The sequence below is a fragment of the Vidua macroura genome, chromosome 11 (genome assembly GCF_024509145.1).
Source record: "Vidua macroura isolate BioBank_ID:100142 chromosome 11, ASM2450914v1, whole genome shotgun sequence".
NCBI classification, from domain to species: Eukaryota; Metazoa; Chordata; class Aves; order Passeriformes; family Viduidae; genus Vidua; species Vidua macroura.
Genome location: NC_071581.1, coordinates 6630609 through 6653722, shown reverse-complemented (window position 1 = coordinate 6653722; position 23114 = coordinate 6630609). Strand labels below are relative to the sequence as shown.

The 23114-nt window shown below is 52.3% G+C and overlaps 1 long non-coding RNA gene and 1 pseudogene across 1 annotated transcript; both read left to right on the top strand.

Moving 5' to 3' along the window:
- LOC128813013 (hydrocephalus-inducing protein-like) overlaps window positions 1-23114 on the top strand; it is a 67989-nt pseudogene that overhangs the window by 33627 nt on the left and 11248 nt on the right.
- LOC128813029 (uncharacterized) lies at window positions 6915-8627 on the top strand. The gene is made up of 3 exons (XR_008438889.1): window positions 6915-6998; window positions 7890-8067; window positions 8542-8627. It is a non-coding gene; the product is annotated as an uncharacterized LOC128813029 (long non-coding RNA).

Below are 23114 nucleotides of genomic sequence, written 5' to 3'. Positions count from 1 at the left end.
TCCAGAGGATGCTGTGGTTTCTAAAGATGAGAAGCATCTGCTATAAAGAAAAACCTCCTGGAAGGGTAGAAACAAATAGAAAGGGTAAACAGAAATGTATGCACTTCTGGGGCTGAAAAATGTGAGATGCAGCAGAAGCAGAAGGAGGTCTGTAGCTGGCTGAGGCTGTTTTTCCTTCTCTCCTGTTTCCATAGAAACCCAGTGATGTCCTGACGCTGCAGTACCAGCCTTTGGCTTTAAAAAACACCTGCCTGCTGCCACTGGACCTTATGCTGGACTTGGAGCAGCCATTCCTGGTCTGTGATGAGGACCAGAAGCCCCTCCCAGACGGCCAGGTGAGCAGCCCTGGACTCCTGCAGTGGGGTCTGAAGAGGAGGGATGTGGTGGTGCCTTTCTGTTGGGAACTCCTTGAGTCAAGAAGTTTATTCTGCAGTATCAGCAGTGGGCTGGCCTGAGCTGCATCAGCAGAGCTGCTGAAGGAATCAAAATCTTATGTGAATTGAGAAGATCCATCCTGGCTTTAAGGCACCGGGAGAAGGGAGCAGGCAACTGGGTCTGGGCAAGCCATGCAGTAAAGGTGTCTCCTGGAAAGCATGCCAGCTCTCCAGCAGCCACCCCCTTGTATTGGGGCTGAGCACAGAAACGTGGGCCTGAGGGAATCCTGGACTAGACTGTGGTGCCTGCAGTCAGACCCCTGCTGATAAGAAATGAACTATGAACTGAGAAGCCCATGCTGGGGTCACACTTTGAGCATTTGCTGTTTCATGCTGTCAAGACCTTGGGACATCATGCCACAGGTGATTAATTACTGTTTGTGTCCTTGCAGCCTGTGACAGTGGGTGTAGGGGAGACCTGTCATCTCTACATCGCATTTGACCCAGCTTATAAACTGGATTTTAAGAGCTGGAAAATAGAGAAGGTTCTGAAGATAGACATGGTCAGGGGCCATCCTTTTGTGGAGCGTATCACCCTTCGGGGAGAAGTCCACTTCCCCAATCTCCGAATCCAGCCCAGCACCCTGGAGTTTGGCTGCATCGTGGCTGGCACTGAAGAAGTGCGTTCTCTGAAGATCACCAACCGCAGCCCACTTCCCGTCGAGTACCACTGATCATTCCATTCGGACAGCCAGGTGAACAAGTTGAGGTATTGTCATGGTTGGACACTGGCGCAATGCAAGCGTCCCCATGAAAATGCACCTTTCCTAAATAAATGCTGTAAGATGTTATCAGGAACAGAGCAGAGCAGGCCCAAGCTTAATAACAAAGGAAAAAACTTTATTAAACTACTACTAATACAGAAAACACATAAACTAAATCCAGGATGAAGACCTTTTAGAGCACCCCTCCTCCTCCCAGTTCCAAAGATACCCAGCCATGAAACATCACCCGGGATTCCTGATCAAATCACCACCCTTCGGATAATCCATACTCAAACTATCAAGGGAGAGAGAAGTCTCTCTTGCACCACAGGCCCCCCAGGAAACACAGCTGCCACCCTGTGTTTCCCTGTCACACATGGCCACCGCCCGGAAGAAAAAAATCTGCCAGTGTGACACTCTCCATTCCATGTCACAGTGCTCTCACCACCGTGCATGGACAGACTGCTCATAGGGCTCCTTTAAGGATGCTTTGCCACGGACCCAAAGATATAACAGTTCAGTTTCTCATCCTGGGACTACAGTCCCCCCCATTTTCCCCTGGGGCCGAGGGGTCCAAAAACAGGACTCATCTTCTTCCCGAAGACAGAGGGTATCACCATTCCCTCTTCAGCTTTCCTCGTTTCTCGCCATTCTTGTGCTGCTCGAAGCTGAAACAGGTCTCCCTGGGTCACCACTGCATCCCCCTAAAATGCAGTCTCTATTGCAGGAGAGTTTGGTTCAGTCCATGGCTAACAAGAAAAGTCCAGCCAAAAGCTACTCCATCATCTCTTCCCACCTAAATATTTCTTCTTCTAACATCTCAGTTCCTGGACTATCTCTCTTCTACTACAAATCAAGGAGGAGTAATACTTTTAAAAAGCCCTCATTTCCTGGAAAGGGTTAAAAGTTCAGACTCCCTGGACGGCTGATATCTCTGTCTGGCGTTCCGCCTCCCACGCTGGGCATTCCCCCCCCCTTCTCCTTCTCCTCTGCCGGCAAATTTCCAGGTGCCGCCAGGCTCTCTGTCTCTTTCCCTCTTGGGGGGGGGGGCAAAGGCATCTCCGCTTCTCTCCACCCTTCCGTCCACAGGAGCTGGCTTGGTTCCAGACCCTCAGCCCCCCTCGGCCTACCTGGGCAAGGCCGCGTGGCTTCCCCTCCCCCACCCAGCCTAAGGCTGGGCAGGGGGGAAGTCTGCACTCTCTGACGACCGGAACCAAAAGAGACAGTTCTCCTGGGAGTTCTTGCTTTTAACCCCCTGTGTTCTCAGAGGCGTGTCCATACTTTCAGTGGTCACTCCAGGTGCCAATATCCAAACCTGACCACTGATTGGTTTGACCCAACTTCCTGGAAAAAATTCACTTCCATGTCAAACCACGACAGGTATGTGCACCTTTGTCCTCTCCCTGAAGCTCTTCTTGCTGGTGTCCTGATTGTACTTGGCAAAGAACAAAGCTGTTGGCCTAGGATCTGACAAATAACGCTGACCAGCCATGGTCAGGCTGGATGCTCAGGGAATAGGTTTTCCAGCAGTTTGGTGCTGCCTAGCCCCCATAGGGGTTTCCCCTGGGAAGGAAAGCTGGGGTGAAAGCTGCTTTCTCTGACCTCTGTGGCCTGAGGCAGTGTCCACCTTGATGAAGGGCTCCTAGTCCCAGCTCCCACAGTGCTGCTGGAGGCCCTTCTGGCCCCTCTGCTTTGGGATGGGTCCTCTCTGCAGGAGCTGCTCTCTGCTCCTTGCCTTCCTCCCTTGCATTGTGCTGCAGGATGCTCAGAAAGTCCCAAGACCAGAGAAAGAGCCACTTAGTGCCTGGGCTGATGCTGAACATCTTGTTACCTTCCCTTTCCTTCTTTGCTGAGACAACTCCTTTAGTGCCAGGACAATTTCATTCCCAGGGGTCAGTGTTCAGTGGACACCTTGGATTCTTCACTCCCTTTTTTTGTGACACTTGTTACTCATTTTGACTTTTCCCCACTGCAACATGTCCCTTATGGGTTCTGAACTGCTTGGCAGCAGGACTTGCTCATCACATCATCTCCTATCCCTGCCTCCCAGAGAGTTTCTGCTTTAGAGTGAAAAATGTCATTGTCTGGGCATCATGGTCCTGGGAAGTTGCCTCAAACCATTCATTCAACTAAAGACAGTGGGCTAGATGATTAGGGATCTCTCGGGGGCTATGATGAGAGAGCCCCTCATCCAGAAATGAAACCCAGCCTTAGATAACAGGCTACATAGCAAAAGACAGTGATTCTTTGGGGAGCAGGTCATTACAGGCCCTGAATGCCCGTCTGGGAACGGAGCATCCAGGTCGGGTTTGACTGTGTGGGGAGCACTTGCAGCTCAGCAGGGTGACAGGCAGGCACGGCTTGACTGTGTCCCTCACGTGGCATTAGAAACACAAGCAGAGTTACCCTGAGCACCTGCTTCAATTTAAAATGGGGAATGTGACCTGAGTCCCCTGGGAGTGTTGGAAAATGTCAGCCAACCCCCAAGCAGTGTCAGGGAAACATTCCTGATAAATACCTGGTGGAGCTGCAGAGTTTCTGGCACTGGGCACTGGGGGGGGTTGTGCTGGCTCATCACTGGCTGGGTCTGCCCCTTGGTGCCTCAAATCTCACCTTTTTTCTTGCCTTCTCTGTCTTTTCCTCTCTCACTGTGCTTTTTGCATCCCCACAAGGTGTTAATTCCTGTCCTCTCTAGTTGCTCAATGCAATCAGTTGCAGCTGCTGCACTGCTGCTCCCTCAGTGTCATCCCTGAGCTGCCCTTAGAACAGACCTGCTCCAGCCTGGATTGGGAAGGGCTGGATCGAACCGTTTCTCAGGTCAACGTGCCAGCACCCACCCAGGGGCTGCATCCTGAGCAGGAGCTGCTTGTGCAGGTGTCCCTCCCTCCCTCTGCAGGTCCCTGTTCATAGTTATGTTGTTTTCCAGATATGAGCCTTACCCACCTAAATTCAAACCCCAACCACCAAAGGGGAAGAGAACCTATTTGGATTGCCTGTCATCTCAATGGAGACACTTGAAGATTGGAAGGAAGGAGGCAGCCAGAGCCCTGAAAGAATTGCAGGATTTTAACCAATCTTTAGGAACAGAGGTAGATTTTCTTGTACACCTACTGCTTGTGTTGCCTCCCCAGCCTGCCACCAAGAAGCCATGCTCGTGCTGACCTCCCTTTTTGCTGCCCTGCTGTCCTGTGCCCTGACAGTGGGCTGGGCAGCAGGGCCAGTGGCTGGACATGGGGTGAGTGGGAGGGAGAAACAGGAGAGTTTTCCTTGGAGAAGCTCGCTCAGATCCTACGGGCCTGTGTTGAGTGTGGGATTTTTTGCCTTGTTTCCTTCACAATGTAAGATGAGGCTTTTAGCTGCAGCATCATTGTAAGACCTCCGGCTTCCTTCCCAGAGCAAGCTGTGATGAGTCCTGATCTCTTCCCAGCCCAGCCAGACTACCTGTTTCCAGGTGTCTGCTTTCACCCGAGAGCTGGTATTGCACTGGTGGCCCTGAAGCTGTCTTACAACCTGAGACTTTGCAAAGTGGCTGTCTCTTCCTCCTAGCATAGAAAATGGCTTGTTTTTCAGGTGCAAATACAACTGCCTGAACCCCCTCGCTTCCCACGAGAGTTGTTGGGATTCAGGGACTCCGTGGACATGCCACACACTCCCCTCGAAGTGGAGAAGGTAAGAGGGAATCTGTCTCACTTGCCCATTGTCAGTGTGGCAAGCAGGGCTGTAGCTCCCAGTCCCACTGGTGGCCCTCAGCATTGGCCACAGAGAGGCCTCACGTCCCTCCAGGCCCATCACAAAGTGCTGCTGGAGCCACTGGTTGCTGGAGAGGCAGTGCAGGACATGTTGTAGGGCTGCCCAAGGACGCTGTGCAGCACCTGCGGAGGGCATTGCTCCCCCTGGAACTCATCAGGTGGTCCATAGGAAATTTTTGCAGGAGCTTTTGCTGTAGCACCTTGAGAAAGCAGCATTTAAATCAGAGAGAGAGGGGAAGAGCCTCAGGAGTCAAATGAGCTGGGCCTTCGCTCAGCTCCAAGAGCTCTCGTTCTGAGTCTCCTCCTACTTTTTAACTGCTTTCTAAAAGCAGTTAAGAAATGCTTTTTAAAGGCAAGTTGTGCATCAGAGAGAATTTCTACTGCCAGGAGACATCCCAGTTCACTGTAATGTAATGTATTAATTAATGTGTTGATCTGTGAGTATGGGAGAAGATTTTCCCCATGGTCCCTCCACTGGTCAGTGGCATGGATGCAGGATGGGATCAGGGTGATTCTGGCTGTGTTTGGGGAATAGGCCCCTCCAGGTACAGCTGCACTTTGCTCCAAGATGCTCTTCTGCATCCATTTCCGTGCTCAACACCTCAATCTCTCCTGTCCTCCAGGCTTTCAGTATCGTGCCAGTGTCAGGTGTGCTGCAGCCGGGAGAGAGCCAGCAGGTCTCCTTCACCTTCTTTGGCCACCTCAACACCATCTGCAATGTCACGGAGCTGTGCCACGTGGAGGGAGGCCTCACCTACGAGGTGGTGGTGACCAGAGAGGCCTCACGTGTCAGCTACTCCCTGAGCTCCCGGGAGATCGACTGTGGCTCTCAGGTACCACACACGTCCCCTGGCACAGCTCCTTCCTTGGGACCACGGCCAGCAGGTTCCTGCCCACCTTGGTCCAGGGCTCCCTTCCCTTCCCAGCCCCTTTGTTGGCTCTGGGGCTTGGAAGTACAACCTTTGAGGGACACATCTGGCATCCAAGCTGGTTTAAAATGGCCATCTCCAAGCCTCTCCAAAATGCTGGGAGTGCCTCTTTTTCAGGGTACCTAAGACTGCCTCCTGGGGCAGGCAGGGTCCCAGTGGGGGTGCTCTGAGGGGTGTGTCCCTGAGATGTCCCTCTGCTCATCCATGCCTAAAGCCTGACCTCCAAGGAAATGCTCTTGTCTAAAGCTCTTGCTTAATCCACACAACAGTCAAGGGAAGAAGTTGGGCTTCCAGTCACTAGATTTGGAGAGACTGTCCCAGAATAATCCCCAGTTCACTCTTGTCCAGCTGAAAGCCTGTCACCAGATGACACAAGGAAAAACGACACGCCACAGCTTTGGTCACGATGAAGAGACTAATTTATTTTCTCTGACTCCAATCTTTTATAGTTCTCAAAAGGTGCCAGTGGATTGGAGGGTGAACGTGCCACCTCTCCAAGGACACTGGACAAACTACCTGTACATCAAATTTCTCCGCCTCTATGAAAGAATGCAAAACAATAGGTTGTTTACAGAAAGTTGTGTGGGAAAGTTCTCTACAAGAATGTAAACTCAGAAGGCTTTAGAAAACTCTTGAAAATCAGGGCAACAAAAGCCCACAGATATTCCCAGCTGCTGGCCCTGTGTTGCCCTGTGTGAGTCCCTTGTTGCATGTATGTTGCTTGCCAATACTTGCATGCCTTTTCTTCTGGAATGCCTCGGTGCTGTCTCTGTTTCTCCTGGCTGTTGGTGACCCCTCAGAGTGCAGAGGGCCTGCGTCCCCTGGTTCATTTATTGCTGGCCCTCCCATGGTTGTTACCAGACCTCTGTGTGCTGCCAGAGCTCCCTGGTCCTCTGCAGGTGCCCTGTGCCTGGGGGTTCCCCAGGTTCCCAAGTGCTCATTTCTCTGTCCCTGCTCCCATGATGTGTCTGCTTCCAAGCCCAGGAGAGAGGAAGGAGATTCCCAACAGCAGGCCTGGGTCTGTAACTTCCTGCTCCTGTGCCTTCTCTCCAGATGTTTAATGAAATTCATCACCACACAGTCACCCTGGCAAACAAAGGCAAGCCTGAATTCAACTGGGTGCTAAAGCCTAGCACTGCCGACCAGCGTCTGCCTGGCGTGTTTCTGGTCAAGCCCACCACTGTAAGTAGCACAAGTGACTGACCCCAGCCCTGTGCCAGGTGGCCCAGGAGAGTGTTAAAGGGAATAAAGAGGGGGTGGGGTGAAAAGGGGGAAAAAAGTCAGAGGGGAAAACCCCAAACCCAGCTCGGACAGAGACAGGGCTGTAAGCAATTTCTGCTGGGGTCAGAGCAGGTCAAACAAGGGCTCTCCTGATCGACTCCCCCTTGCCTGGTGGGTGGCTCTGCTGTCAGAGGCAGACACGGGCGGGAGGCACAAGTGTGCTGGTGGTCACTGTCCTGTCCCGTTGTAAGGGGAGTAGAGGAGAATTCTTTTTGATAGATTTCTCGGACGAAAATAAGGCACAAATGCAGCAAGTATTGTATCTGAAAACTGTTCATTGATAAAGAAAGGGCATGGTCCCGACCAGAGGGGGATAGAAGAGAGAGCAGAGAGAGAAAATGAGAAACGGAGAGAATAAACAGAGAGAACAGGGATAGAGTGTTACTGCTAGAATGCTGGGGTGCTCTGTCGGGTCCTGCTCGGCAGATGGAGCATGTGCAGTTGTCCTAGTGATGGTCATTTGTAACTTTTCAACACATTCAACAGGTTTCCATATCTTCATTGGTTAAATGTTAATACTACATCAACTCTTCACCAACACTGGTATCACAACACAACATTCTCATTAAAAGAACTCTAAACTTTAGCAAAACTTCTTTTACAAAAGTCAGCATTATAGAACACACGGTATTTAACAATTGTGAAAGCCAACACTGTAATATGTTTATCACAAAGGTGAAGTGGTCTGATGGTTTCTTCTAGATGAGAACCTGTCTCCTCAGCCTGTCTGTCCCCTGAGCCATCCCCCATCAAACACTGGTGCATTCCCTCCCTCTTCTCCTGTCCCTGCAGGGCTCCATTGCACGTGGCGAGAAGCAAGTGCTGAAATTCTCTTACATGCCGGGATTACCAGGAGCCTTCAGCAGGACTTACCAGCTTAAAGTGGGTGACCTGGACCCAGAAAATATCTGCCTGAAAGGAGAAGCGTCCTTTCCCATGATCAGGGTGAACCTGCCCTGGAACATCAAAGGTGAGCACAGCCTGTCTGCCCCCAGAAAGGGCCCCTCTGGTTTTGTTCCCTACCATATGCCCATAGGGCAGCTCATGCCAACCTCCACCGAGCCTGGAGGGTTGCAGGACTCCCAGACCAAGTCAAGCCCTCTGGTTGCTTCATGAGTCCTGAGCAGAGGATCCCATGTGGGCTTTGTCCCAGGAACCATCCTGCAGAGCTTGCCAGCACATCTGGCAGGGTCCTGAAGGATGATGGCTAGACTGAAAGGCTTGGGAAAGCTGTAAGAGAGGCTGGCAGGGCTTCTGGCAGGGTTGGATTTGTGTGACATTGCACGGGATGAGATTCAGAGAGGAACAGCAGCATCCAGTTTCCATAGATGGCTTGAGGGATTTCTTTCTGGAAGAAACCAGTGTTGGGAGGCGGGGACTTCCCAGCTTAAATGGGACTGGCACTTTGCTCACACTTCTCTTTGTGGATGTTTTCTTCCTTCAGGAAATGAAAAAGATGAGATCACTAAGAGTCAGACCTCGAAGACTCGGAATCCAAAGACTCAGGGCCTGAAGCCCCACATCCCTCGTTCTGGCATTTTAGTAAGAACAGCTGCAGCCTCGTTTAGCACATGCCACCCTCCCCATATCACCTGAGCCCCTGGTAGCCCACAGCAGCTCCCCGGTGCCCTGATGGCACCTGGGACCTCCCTGCCCACCGACAACCTTGTGTCACTCCAGCATTGCCCCTAGGGCTGCCACTCTGCTCATGGTCTCTTCTGGGGCTGCACCAGCTTCCTGGCTACCCTAGGGAGAGGTCCTGAAAGCCATGCTCCAGGGATGGAGTTGATGGTGCTTTCAAGGAGATGCAGGTCATTGCTGGGGAGTTTGTTGGTCCCAACCCAAGCCCTGCCAGATTTACAGACCCAAACAGCGGCTGCCTGATTCTGCCCTGGGGCTGTGCTGGCAGTGCTCATCTCCAAGAGGCACCAGCTTCTTCTGGTTCCCTTTCAAGACAGTTTTTGTCCAAGCTGCCTCGGTACTGGCTGGGGGCAGGCAAGTATCTGGAGCTCTGGAAGGTTCCTGGCTGGTCTGTCTGCCTGGCCAGATCAGCTTTGCTAACAGTGTCTGGGCAGGCAAAGATGCTGGAGTTACTTCCCTGGAGATGAGGTCCTGCCTAAGAGAGCAGGAGGTGTCACAGACACTGAGCAGCCAGACAGGAGGACCCCACACCCCCTCTCAACGAGAGCAGGGTGGGATCCTTTCTCAGGTGCAAGCTGGGCCTTGGGAAGGACCTTTGCTAACCCGCCACTGTCTTCCCTTTCCTCAGTCAAACACTCAGCTGCAGATAGAGATGATGAGGATGCTGATAGAGAAGCCTTCTCTGGAGCTGCAGAAAAAGCTCCCATCCCATCCCCTGAAGAGCAGGTTCCCTGAGAAGGAGATGTGCCAGCGTCTTGTCAAGTGAGTAGGGCCTTCCAGGCCCATCTCCAGGTGCCCCGTGGGGAGCACCCAGCCATGCCCCCTTCTCCTGAGAGCTCCTTGTGTCTGCAGAGCTGGGAATAGCCTGGACTGCAGAAAGGGTCTGGTCCCGGCGGCTGTGACACGCTACATGGGAGTGGCAGAGTGTCCTCCCTTCCCCAGCACTACGCTGAGCTTTGGACTGCTCAGCTCCCCACAGCTGTGGGGTTCTGTCCCTGGAGCTGGGGGAGCCAGTGCAGACCTTCAAGCCCTTCCAGACAGCATAAATTCTGTTCCTGCTGACTAGCTCTGAAAGAGACAACTCCCAGCTGATGTCTTGGTTCCAACTAACAGAACACACTAAACAAAAGGAGAAGGGAACTGCACATGTCAGAAACCCCTTTGAAACCCAAAATCAGATGGTTTGAATCCTGGTGGGGTGGCAGGGCTTATCTAGGTGACTTGGTCCCTCCCTTTGCACCATCATGATGCAGCACAAGCACGGGAGGCTTCAATTCAGGAAGAAGATGCTCTGCAGAACAGATCATGTGATCTGGTTGCAGAGCAATGAAGATTTCCTGTGCAGGCAAACCTTATTCCTAGACCCCAGAGCAATTTCACGCTCAGGCTGTACACCAGGCTAGGCAGTTCCACTGAGACCAGTGGAGGCCCAGTGGACTCACCTATACTGGCTTTTTATGGCAGAGGAGCTGTGGCCAATGTCCATTTTAAACTAATTGTATTTTCTGGTACCATCAGTAGCTGATAAAACCTAGGACCTGCACTCCTCCTGACTTCCCAAAGTCATTGCCAGGTGGTCAGGCCATGGGTTTCATGGGCTTGAGCTGAGATTTTACAGCAGTGAATAAAGAAATAGTCACTGCATTTGTATCCTCTGTCCACTTGGACATGTAGCCATGCTTAAGGACTGTGGTTTAAGGACTGTCCTTACTCCTCCTTGCAGAGTTAACCTGCTCGAGTATGTCCTGGACATGGGCCCTGTCCTTAAGAGTTACACTGAGACACACACTCTGAAGATCACCAACCCTGGGCAGATCTATGTGTCCTTCCAGATCAATGTATCTGTCCTGCGGGACACAGGTAAGCAGTGCTGGAGACACTTCCTGTGGCCTTGAAGGCGGTGTCTCAGACGGATTAGCTGAAGCCACTGAACCTGGGGAGGTTTCTGAGCTTTTTCTTCTCAGTGCCCCTGCTGGGAGCTTTAGAGGCAGAACTCTCCTGGCCAGCCATGCCCAGGGACCTGGTCTGCCTGTGACTGCCCTAATGCTTCTGTGCAGGGGCCAGATGGGCTCATCACCCTGGTCACCTCTCAGCATCTTCTGCCCTTGGCTCCCACGAGCATCAAGTTTCTTTGGGCACTCTGTGGGCTTGTTTTGCCAACCAGTGGGGTCTGCTGTGTTTTGGAAGTGCTTTGTTTGGAGTTCACACTGTCACAGCTCCTGTATTCAGCCTTTATTGAGGAAACAGCCTGTGAGATCCTCAGGTGGATCAAAAGAGGCTTCCATAAGAGGCCTTGAGGCAAGGCTGCGCTTCCATCATACTGTGCTCACTGTGTCTGAGGGGTGTTCAGGAGCACTCTTAAGTTTTTGTCCAGGTCACAGCACGGCGTGGGGCTTTCCCCAGACCTCTCAGCCAGGACACCTGTAAGGCTTTAACGTGCTTATGCACATTTTGTGTTTCGTGTCTATCTCAGCTGCTTTGTGTTCATCTGTTCAAGGTTTCAGTGTGGACCTGAAGCAGATGGAGGACCTGCCCCCCAACCACACCGTGGTGTTTGAAGTGCGCTTTGAAAGTGCCCACCAGCCACAGGGTGACGTGGATGTGCTGCTGCCCATAAAGGTACCACAACTCTTGGGACAGGCAGCAGGCTGGGCACAGCAGCAGATGTCACCTGCACCCTCCACTGAATTCTCTGTCCTTCTCCAGGTGACAAAAGGCCCCACGTATAACATCCACCTCCGTGCCACTGTGTCTGAAATGTCGCTCGACCTCTCCAAGAAGAGACTGCACTTCTCTGACATCCTTGTTGGGCAGTGCCAGGTCGAGACCATCCGACTCTACAACTGGTTCCGAGTAGCCTGCAAATGGTCCATCGAGCGTGTTCCGAAGGTAAAGCACAGGCGATGTTGAACACGTAACTTCTTGGTTGGGTTTTCTTTGTGACTCTTGCCCTTTCTGGTCCTGTGGCTGCCTGAGCACTTGGGTCTACAGCGTGTTTGAGGAAGCTTATGAGGGTCTGGATTAAGGCTGGTTTGCCTGGACCTGTTCCATTAGCTGATGCTTTGCTTTTCTGCCATCTTCACCCATTCCTCCTCCTCTGACAACAGTAGTTCCCTATCTGCTTGCCCTGTCTACAGGGCTTCCCTCCAGCTCTGGGCTTTGGGGCCACACTTGGTTTGGCTGTGGGTGTTCTCAGCACCATAGCAGTGTCTCAGAGCACGAGGAGACCTCACACAATTGGTTTCTGTGCCCAGAACAATCACCTCAAATACATGACACCAGCCGTACGTCAGAAGCGGCAGGCGCTGGAGGATGAGCCCTGTCCCTTTGAAGTGACGCCCTCCAAAGGAACCCTTGGTGCAGGAAAGTGGCAGAACTTGCAAATCCAGTTTACACCCAAGGCGGAGGTGAGATTGGCAGGTGTCAGCCCAGGAAGCCTGTCTGGCTATCTGGAAATGAGGGCCTGAGAGTGTGGTGCAGAGGTGCAGAGGTGGTATGAGCTCTGCCTTCACAGGGAGCTTTCTGCAAGCCCCGTACTCTGCGTGGCTCAGTTCAGCACACAGAGCACTCCCATGAGATGTGCTTGAAATGCCTGCAGGGAGCTTGTACAGAGAGCACCAGGGCTCTGAGGCTGCCCCTCAGCACATGGGGGGGATGTGTCCAGCTCCCCTCAGCCTTCCCCTTGCCTGGCTGTGTTTGCAGCTGCAACACTCGGTGCAGAGCAGCTGCCCACTCACAGAGGATAATCCTGGAATGGCCAGTCTGGGCTCATCCTGCTGCAGGACTGACAGACAAAACAGCCACCACACACCTTCCTGGGCATGGCAGGACAGTCTCCTATAGTGGTGTGCTGCCAGCAGTCCCTGGGGCTCTGGCCTGCCTGCACATTGCCATGCAGCTGGAGATTCAACTTAAAGGATGGAGCATTCCCAAAAGTAGTTTACCTGTGGCCGCTGGGTCTCGGAAACTGGCAGTGTGTACCAGCATGGACACAAGTGCTTCTGTGCCCACAAACAGTCCCAGGGATCTTTTAATTGCTCAAGAGATGTAACCATCTTCTGTCTGGCTTTGACCAGAGCCGAGCACTAAGCAGAGAAGATGAGCCTTATTTCTAGCCAGCGAGAGCTCATTTGCCTCTCTCCTGGAGCTGGTGTTTGCCTGATGCAGCAGTGCCAGGACTGTGTCTGGACACTGTAACCCCGAGGGCCCTTCCCATGAGCGTTGCACTCCTGCGTGACCAGGTGAAAACACCTGACAGTCCGTCGTACATCCATCTGCTACCAAATACCCAGTTACAGTGCACACCAGGATTCATCCCAGTTACTCAGACCCAGACTACTACAGATGCTGTAGTCCCTAGCAGAAGTAAATATCTGGTTTCCATTCACCTTGGAGGGACTGATAACACCCTGACCTTGGGGCAAGCATTGTGGTATTTGGGGTCCTGTCACCTGGGACTTCATGGATGTGTTTTCTGCACTTTCCTCTTTTCAGAGCTCTTACAGGAATGAGCTGAAGCTTAACATTTGTGGGAGCAGCAGTCACTTAAAGCTGCACCTCTCAGGAGAAGGTCTGGAGCCACGGTTGGAGTTCAGCCCCCCAGCACTAAAGATGGGATGGGTGCTGGTGGACAGTGATGGGCTGGAGGCCACAGTAGTGGTGAAGAACCCATGCAACTTCCCCATTGAGTTTTACTCCCTGGATTTTGATGAGCAGTACCTTGAGGAGGAGAAGGTGAGAAGGCAGATCTGGTCCCCACGTGCATGCTGCCCAAGCTTCACAGCACTGCAGCATTCCCAGGCTTGTGCCAGGGAGATGGAGGCAATCCCCAGGGCAAAGCCAACTCTGCTGACATGCTGTGGAAGGACCTAAACTAAAGAGTTCATGTTGTTGGGAGGAAGGGAGGAGACAGAAAATGGGTTTGTTGAGTCTGTGTGATGAAAGGCAAGAAAAGGAATCTTGCATATGGCTTCTCTTCCCTACACACACAGATCCTGCGGATGGCAGTGGGGTCCGAGTATCAAAAGTGGTTTTTTATGCCTCCACGTGCCGTGGGTGAGATGCTGCCCCCAGAGGTGCTGGAGGACCATGAAGCACAGAGGAGGCCGAAGGCTCAACAGGCAGAGCTGAAGGCCATGGCAGAGGCCAAGGCCAGGGCTGAGGCTGAAGCCAAGGCCATGGGCAAGGCAGCACCAGGTCAGAAAAACAGTGAGGGTTTGGCGGTGTCTGTTTTGACTGTGGTCACAGCTGGGACTCCAACCCATACACCCTGAACTCTCTGTCACCTTGCTCTCCAGGGCAAGCCCATGCTTTTAGCAGCTGCCTGTTCCCCAGCTTGGTGGAGGAACTCTTGGCTGAAGGGCTGTGGCATCCTCTACCAACCCTGAGTGTAGACAAAGCAAGCTCCTATCTGCCTGCTATAGACTGGGGAAATAATCAGGATATTCCCTTGTGTCCCTTAGCCACAAAGACTAGGACTGGAGCAGTTCCTCAGCCAGCAGGACTAGGTCTAATATCACTGTCTCTTTTATATTTGCACCTTCCTAGCAACAAAAGAACAAGCTCATCTTGCTTTCACCAAGTCTCCTTTCCTGGGATCTGAGGAGATGGGGAGGATGGTGAGGATCAAATGTAGGCAGGAGGCTGACTTTTCCCCCTGGTTTGCACTGCAGCACATCACAGGACTCTCACATTCTGTCCTGAGTCCATGCTGAAAGTGACTGGCAGTCCTATCTCTCGGGCTGTCATGCGCCACCTGGGCATTGACCCGTCTTCAGAGAGGCATGAAGCGCAGCAGCACAGAGGGATTGTTGTCATCCTCCATGGGCCACCCTGGACAGGTATGTCAGCTGCATCCCAGGGCTGCAGGGAGAGGGGCAAGCAGGAGGAACGCATCCTGGTGGGCCATGGTGCTTAAGGCAAACTCCTCAGCTGAACAGGACATGGAGATGATCCTCTTGGCTCTAGACTTCAGAGCTTGTACCCACGCTGCAGCTGCCTCCCCCATGGCCTCCCCTGGAGGGACACTTGCTGTCCCACTGCCCTTTTAACTTTGAAATCTTGTTGGAGATTTTTCCAGGGCCTGTAGTCCCTGTAGTGCCTCCTGTGCCAGTATCACCAAGCAGTCCCCCCTCTCTCTCTCAGGAAAGACAGAGATAGCAGCGGGCCTGTGTCAGTATTATGATGCTGCTTACGTGTCCATTGACACCGTGGTGAAAGAGGCCATGGCCAACGACTGGAGCCCAGCAGGGCTCTGTGCCCGGGAGCTCTGCACCAAGGCTGCCATGGAGACAAAAGACGAAGACAAAGGTAATGCTGGCAAGGACCCAGAGCCAGTGCTTGAGAAACCCACCATGACTATCCACTTCTGCTTACTCAGAGCAGCAGTTTTTCAGTCCTTGGGTCTCTTAGGGGAACATGGCTGAAGTGCATCACTGGCTAGCCTAACAAAACAAAAAAAGGAAATCAATTGGAAGGGCTCAGTCAGAGGTTCTTTTAGAGCCCCCTTTGCTGCCATTCTGGGCACATGTTTGTTTTTCTAGGGGTGGTGAAGCACACCTGTCTCCTTCCCAAATATTTTATATTTCCTCAAAGCTGAATTGAGCTTGCTCCTCATGCACAAGGAAAAAGCCTTCTGAAGTGGCTCATTAAGCACAAGAGGACTGACTATGAGTGTAACCTCGCAAACGAGAGGAAGGGAAGGACAGCCTCCCAGAGGAATTTCCAATGAGAGACATGCTCCAGATGAGCTCTTTTCTCCAGAGATTTACCTATGCCCACTGTCAGGTTACACAGCTCCTGCATGTTGGGCTGTTCTCTATGTGAGACTGGAGACTTCTACGAAACTTCCTGGGCAGTTGGTACCCTGAGCTCTGCAGGGTGAGGCCAGACCTGGCTCGGTGCAGGGGGAAGTTTTGCATTGCTCAGTTTTGAACCTGGCTGGGTTGGGAGCTGGTGGAAGGGAGAAGAGTCTGGGTCCCAGCTGGGCTTTTCCCACAGGAGGATTTAGCTTCAGTGGAGACAGGTGATGCAAGTGGGGCAGGGCTGCAGGTCTCCACATGAGAATGCAGGATGGGTGCAGTTTATGGCAACAATGCTCCTGGAGGACGAATCTTTGGCTCGATCCGCAGGGGAACTGCTGTGCGAGCAGCGTCGCCTGCGTGCACAGTTGTTAGGAGGGACACAGCGCTGGCTTTAAAATCAAATATGGGATGGTGTGCTTTACCTGCTGGTAAGAGAAGAAGGGAAGGAGCTGCTTCTGGGAAACAGTGCTCCCAGTGCCCAGCAGACTGGGGAAAAGTGCCACGTTCCTTCCCAAGGTTGTGCCCATTGCAGTGGAAGGTGCCTGCTTGCTTTGCAAAGCCCCTCTGAACCATCTGTCCCCTGTGCAGGTGAAAAGTCTCCGACCAAGAATAAAGAAGCCTCTGGGGAAAAAATCAACAAGAAGGATGCCAAAGGCAAGACCCCTTCAGCACAAAAGAAGAAGGAGCCAGGCAGCAAACTCGACAAAAAGGACACCAAGGTAAACATGATCTGCCCTGGTTGATGTCTGGGACCTTTGCATTGTCTTTGAGATGGGCAGGGGCTGCTTACAGTGGAGGCTCTGTGCCAGCCAGGGCCTGGTATGTGGGTCCATAGTGCCGTGACTTGGGCTGGGAATGTGCTCTGGCAGACAGCTCCACTGGCTCTCAATGGTTTGCTGGCAAAGTGCAGTCCTGGCTAGTGTGGCTGCAGGCAGTGAGCAAAGTGCTGGGAGGCTGCACTGGGGGCTTGCAAGCTTGGGTGTCTGCTGCCCAAGGCATGGGCCCTCCAGGACCATCCCCTGGAGCCCGCAGCCTGCACTGCAGGGTTGTTCTAGTTTCCACCAGGGAGGAGCCCCAGCTCCAAGCCCAGCAGTGGGAGTTGTTCAGGGCTTTCCACCGTGGTTTCTTTTCCTTACAATGGTTCACATTGCAGTTCACAGTTTCCACTGCTCCTGCGCCACAGCAGCTGAACATCAGCAGCAGTCATGGGGAAGAGCTGAACTGCTTGAGCTGTGTGCTGCCCGAGGACCTGCTGGTGGACATCCTCAGTGAGAGGCTGAAGGTGTGTGGGGTGGGGGAAAAGGAGACATTCCTGCTCCGGAGAGACAGCACTGGGGTACAACTCGGAGAGGAGGAGGAGGAGGAGGTCTGTATGTGCTGCTGGAGGATCTTGGACTGTGTGCAGGGAGCCCTGGGGCAAGTTGCAGCTGACCTTAGTTGGCAGAGCCTAAGGACAGATCCAAGCTGCTCTTGGAACAAGGATAGCTGGTGACATCTGGGTTTACGGTGCAGCTGCGAGCCCCCTGCGTGCAATGGCTGACTTGCTCTTCCCTTTATTCACAGTGTAAAGACTGCTACAAGGGAGTGGTCTTTGATGGCTTGGAAAGCCTCTTTGCAAGCAGCCTGGAATCTTCTCTTCTGTGTGTACTCAAAGCTGTCAAAAATCGTCGTCACATCTTCATATTGAACCTGCATCAGGATTATGCTTCTTGGAAAGCCAGGGTTGAAGCTGAAAGAAAGAGGAAGGAAGCTGAAAGAGAGAAGAAAGGTGAGATATCTCCATCCCTCTCAAATCTTCTTTCTCAAGCCCTCAACCTTATCTCTGTGTATCTGGGTTTGCAGCAGAGGTTGTAAGAAATGTTTTTATTAATCTTTCCACCTTCTGCCTCAGTGTAACCAGCACTCCTCTCAGAGTTGCAGGAGATCGGAGGTTTTAAGACTCACCTTAATGTCTGACATAAAAGCTTGGGCACAAGTGCAAGCTACTGTAGCTCAGTGACAAACAACTCTCCTCAGCCTTGTTGCACTTAAGCCAGGCAAAGCCCAGGACCTCACTGCCTGGCCATAGTTTGGGGGATTGTCTGAATTTTGGAGCAGGGATATGAGCTCCCCAATATCTCCTGATATGACAGGCTGGGTCAGGAAAGGCTGTGAATCCTTGCAGCTGACCCAGAGCACCCAGGTCTGTTTGCAGTCACTCATGGTTTCTCCTCTGGTTTGTGATAAAGAACTGCAGTGGGAAAAAGCTATTGAGAGGAAGAGAAAACTTTTATTGCAAATGACTGAGGATGAGTATGACGCCCTCCCTGAGGAGAAGAAAGCAAAAGTGGATAAAATATTCCTGGAATGGACGCGCATACGGAGGAAGAGGTGAGTAAGCCTTCCATGGGTTACTGCTCTTCCGTGGGTCATTGTCCCTGGAGGGCTTCCCTGCTCCAAGGACTCTGAGCTCAGAGGTGTTGGATAGCAAAGGCCAGAAGCAACACAGGGATGGCCACTCTTAGCTCCCTGGCTCCCAAGAGAAGAAGGACCTTCTTCTGTTGAGAAGAAGTTCCTTCTTCTCTATTTTAGTGGTGAGCCCTCCTGGCTTAGATGCTGCCTGCAGGGACCTGGGCTCTGGGCTTGCCTTGGCACTGCCTGTAGAAGTGTCTTTAAGTCCATGATGTCGATTGGCACCTTCTTCATCATCTCCCTTCACCAAAACAGTGGGATTGTGGTATGGGCAGGTGTGGGGCACAGACCAAACCTTGGTTTGGATCCTGGTCCTGCCACAGATGAAGTCCTTGCAATGCCGATCTGCCAGGGTTCTCCTTATGGTGGGACACCACCCATAAAAGCTCACGTCCTTCAGGCTCCCCTTCAGCTGCAGCAGTAGGCAAGCACAGGAGAAGCTCTGCTCCAGCAAGGCAGCCCAGCTCAGGCAAAGTGTGCAGCTGGGAGGGGAGGCTGCTTGAAGCAAGCCTGTGTATCAGGACTTCCTTCAGCCCAGGCTGAAGTTGGTTTCATGGAGAGGAGACGGAGGGGGCTGCTTCAAATAGCTTCCATGGCAGACAGCACTAGTTTGCCTCAGTCACAGCAGGTTCCAGCAGGAAATCTGGCTGACAAGAGCCTGTCTTGCAGGAGAGGAGTTTCTGCAGCCTTTGCTTTCTGACTGATAGGATTGGTCTCATTAAGGAGCAGGCGATGCCCAGGGAGAAGGGGGCTGAATGAGCTGAGTAAGAATTGTAGGAGGGATAAGCAGACGTTAGCAATTTGTGATCTGCTTTAAACTGGGAAATCAAAGAGGCAAAGGGCATTTTCAGGCATCAGCGCAGAGAGCTGGTGGATCAGCCTTTGGCAGTGGGCTGGAGGTGTCTGGCTGTGCCTTAAGAGGGAGGTTGCACAGTCAAGACCTTATGATGGCAAGGCTTAGGTTTGGCTGGTCCTGGAGGTCCCCTTCCACCAATCCCCTCACTTGGGATGTTCCCAACCTCTGTGGGTTGAGGAAAATTCAGGGAAATGGTCTCACGGTTCTGCCTGGCCTCAGGGTCAAGGAATGAAGTGCAGGGCCAGCGAGGGCTAGTGAGCCCGAGTGTCTGGTGGTGACTCTCAGTCATGTTTTCTATTTTGTTTGCTGAAGGCAACTGAAGCAGCTGGCTCAAAAGCTTGAGGAGGAGGCAAAAGCCTTAGAGGAGGAAGAGAGGCAGAAGGAGGAAGAGAAGCGGAAGAAGGAAAAGAAGGGTGTCTCTGTGGGGAAGCAACCTCCAAAACCAGAGAAGGGGAAAACCAAATCCCCAGAGAGGAAGGAAACCAAATCCCCAGAGAGGAAGGAAACCAAATCCCCAGAGAGGGAGGAAACCAAACCCCCAGAGAAGAAGGAAACCAAAATCCCAGAGAAGTGGAAATACAAAGCCCCGAGGATGAGCAAAATCATAATCCCAGAGAAGGGGGAACCAAAGGCCCCAAAGAAGGGGGAAACCAAAATCCCAGAGGACCTATCTGAGATGGAGAATTTGATCCTGAGGTTTCAGATCTATGAGTCATCACAGCAGAACGTTGCAGAGCTTTCCTCCTACTGGGACAGGGTTCAGGGTACCATGCAGTTACCTGTGATCCCAAAGGAAAACAAGTCCCAGTCTTCATCTGTAAAGAAAGGTCAGAAGACCAATAAGCCTCAGGAGAAGGTGAAGAAGCCTGAACAAAAAAGTGGAGACCAAAGGAGTCTTCAGTCATCTCAGCTGGAGATGCAAAGCGAAGTTGCAGAGGGGGCAGTCAGAGACGAGCATGTCGGGGTGCCGTGCCTGGACATCCAGGTCTCAGATCCGAAGGCCACGATCAGGGAGATCCTGAGGGATGGGACACTGCCAACGGAAGACGAGGTAACACCCTGCGAGGCTCAGATCTTGAGCTTGTCGTGGTCTTGGGCCCTGGAGCATTGTGTGATAATGGCACAGAGCCTTGTCCAGGTCCCTGATGATGTTCCACAATGACTCTGTATCATCTGTGTGGATGGGGAAGTTATCACCATCCCTCAGATGGGCAGGAAGTGGGAGTGCTCTGTGTACAAGTATCCCATCTGTTCAGAGTTTCCCAGCCTGGAAGTCATAAACGGCCCCAGGACAGGGCAGCTCACAGCCGTTGTTTTCTTCAGCTGAGTCACTTGGGAGGTTTCTCTCCCAGTCCTGCTTGTAGCTCTTGACTCTGCTCTGGAGCTTGCTCACCCCACTGGGCATAACAAAGCACTTGTACTTCATGTAAATTAAAAACCCCGTTGTCAGAAGCTCAGTGCCTTTAAAGAAGGAGTTGTGAGGATGAAGGTGATAGAAGTATAAGCAGGGTTTTCTCTTCTGTTTTAGGTGCTGCAACATGTGGGACTGCATCCCGACAGGCCTCCCCTCCCCCCTGCTGCTGTGCTCTCCACAGTCGAGTACCCAGAGGAGCGGCTGGCCTCTGCAGAGCGCGTGGAGCCCTTCACCATTGTGGCACCGGGAGGTGCTGCTGTGGAAGACAGTCTGGTGGGTGCTCCAGTGGTGCCAGGGCAGGGACCAGGCTAGATGGGGACATGGGGGACAGGTTGGATGGAAAAGGATCATGGTGGAGAGGTAGTGAAGATGTGATGGGGCCCTGTGTCTGCAGGTCTCCTTTCTGTCAGGGATGGGACAAAAGAGACAGCTCTGCTGGAGACAGAGCAGTTCTGTAAGACAAGAGGGGAAAAAAATCACTTAAAACCATCAACTTCCTTTGAGGAGAGGGTCTGAGTGAGGGGGAGTGTCCTAGGCAAAACAAACACCAACAAGGAAGACCAAGTCCATGGGCAGGTGGACTTATTTATTTATTCTCTCTTCCGTTGGTGAACAAACCCCCAGTTTGCTTTCCAGGATAGGGATGTCTCAGGGCTCACCTCTCCCTCCCTTTTCTCTCTCCCCTTAGGCCAAGGCCCCTGATGTGAAGGGCAGTTCTGCCGAGGGCCAACCAAAGACAGGTAAAGCAGCCAGCAGAGACAGCTCTGCAAAGGAGAAGCAGATCTCCACACGGAGAACAGAAAGTCCCCGGGATTCCTCTGCAACAAGATCCAAAAGTACACTGGAAAGTGCCTCAGTCCCCACAGAATTCCTCAGGTGAGCTGCACAGGAGGAGGCGATGCCTCTCCTTCTTGGTCCTCTTGCCAAACAAGGTCCATCATCCCCAGCTCCACAGCGACCCCGTGCCAGTGCCTCCGTGGGATGGCGAGTGCACCCTCCTTGTTTCGTTTGCTCCTCAGCAGCGTCTGTAAGCCTCTTCTTTAATTGCCAGGCTGAAACGGTACCGGTGGATAGTGCCTGCCCACGGTGAGGTGGAACTGAAGGTCCAGTTCTCCGCCAAAAAGCCAGGGAAGTTTGAGCAGACACTGAGGTTTGAGCTCGTGCAGACAAAGCGCCAGTACGAGCTGCCCTGCCGTGGCACCGGCCTGTACCCCAGCATCAGCCAGAACCCATGGTAAGGCTGGCCCCTGGCAGCCTCCCACACCACAGCTGCCCCTGAACCACAGCCAGGGCTGCCCCTTGGGGCTTCTGGCCTGGGCAGATCGTGCTGCCTGAGGTCACCCAGCACCTCCTCCTGTGCTGGGAGCTGGGAAGGCAGATGTTACCTCAGCCTGCAGGAAGGGTTATGGCTTTCTGACTACATTTCCTACTTGGAGCATCTCATAGCTCCTCCTTCCCCACTTTCCTGCCCAGGGTGGTGTTTCCACAGTGGAGGGAGACCATGGAGGAAGATGAAATCATCTTCAAGGAATATGTTGAGAGCACAAAGCAATTCCACTTTGGGCCGCTGCTGTGTGGGAAATCAAGAGACTGGTATTTGCTCCCTGCTGGGCCTTGTACTTTTCTGGGCACACCTGGAGAGACAGGCTGTCCTGGTGGCACAACCCAGGGCAGTCCCCGGCAGAGTCCTGGGAGACACATGGGTTTGAAGGACCACAGATGTGTGAACCTAAGCAGATATAGGCAAATGAGCCTTGGCGGAGCTGCTCTGCCTGCCCAGTGGGTGCCTTGGTGGCCGCCTTGGTGGCCAGAGCCGCATGCTGCTGCCAGTCCAAAGGTGACTTGGGGGACAACTGTTGTGTCCCCCCACATGTCAGCTTCAACCCATAGGAAATGAACTTTAGGGGGGTTTTGAAGTGCTTTGAGCTCTGCAGGTAGCCTGATCGAGCAATTATTCTGTAGATGGTTTTGTAAACCTTTCATTAATCTGTAATTATTAATAAGATTTTATGGTTGACCTGCCAGTGGGTGTCGGGGGGAACGTACAGCAAGAATTAAATTTTCCTGTAATGACATTGCATCTTCACTGCTGGATAAAGTCTGCCTAAACACGTTGCCATTGAAGCTATTGTGTACTTCTACTTTTACTGTCGCTTTAAAAAAAAAAAAAAATTAAAAGTTCACATTAAGTTCTTGTCTCCATGGGAGTTCTGGAGGGCTAGGTCTACTTTGACACCCCAAGGAAATGAAATTGAAATAGTTTAAGAAAACAGACAATCTTTAGCCAAGTTGATGGATGGTCTGGGATTTCTGTTTGCCTCTTTAACCCTTGCACTCCAAAGTCATTTCCACACCTGAGAGAAGGGTCATTTGTTATCTTTTTGCATTCCTCTTGGGAATTGATGCTTTATATTTCTTTCTCAGACTTTGAGCTAACCTGTGAAATCCAAAGCAGTTTCATGACTTTTATGAAAGAGATTAGCTAAACTCTTTTTCCAAAAGCCTTTCTTTATACCCTGCAGGGAAGGCACCCCAAGGAAGAAGGGAAAAGAACTCATGTGCCTGGTGTACTGTCATTTTTCTAGGCACCTTTGAATTTACGTTGTATTAAAAACTCTTGAAGTGGCCTGAGCATCATCAGGCTTGTGGGCTGGAGGCACCAAGTCTAGGGGAAGGCATCAGAGTAAAGCAAGGATGAGCACACGCCCATGCCCCTGACTGGGATCCATTTCCCTCCCTTGTTTGTTAGAGCAGGGTCTTCCAGCACCACTTCCTCGGGTGCACAGGGTGCTCTCCTCGGTGTGTGGCAAAGGCAACAGTCTGCTCTGCAGCCTTTTCCCCTTTTCTGGACA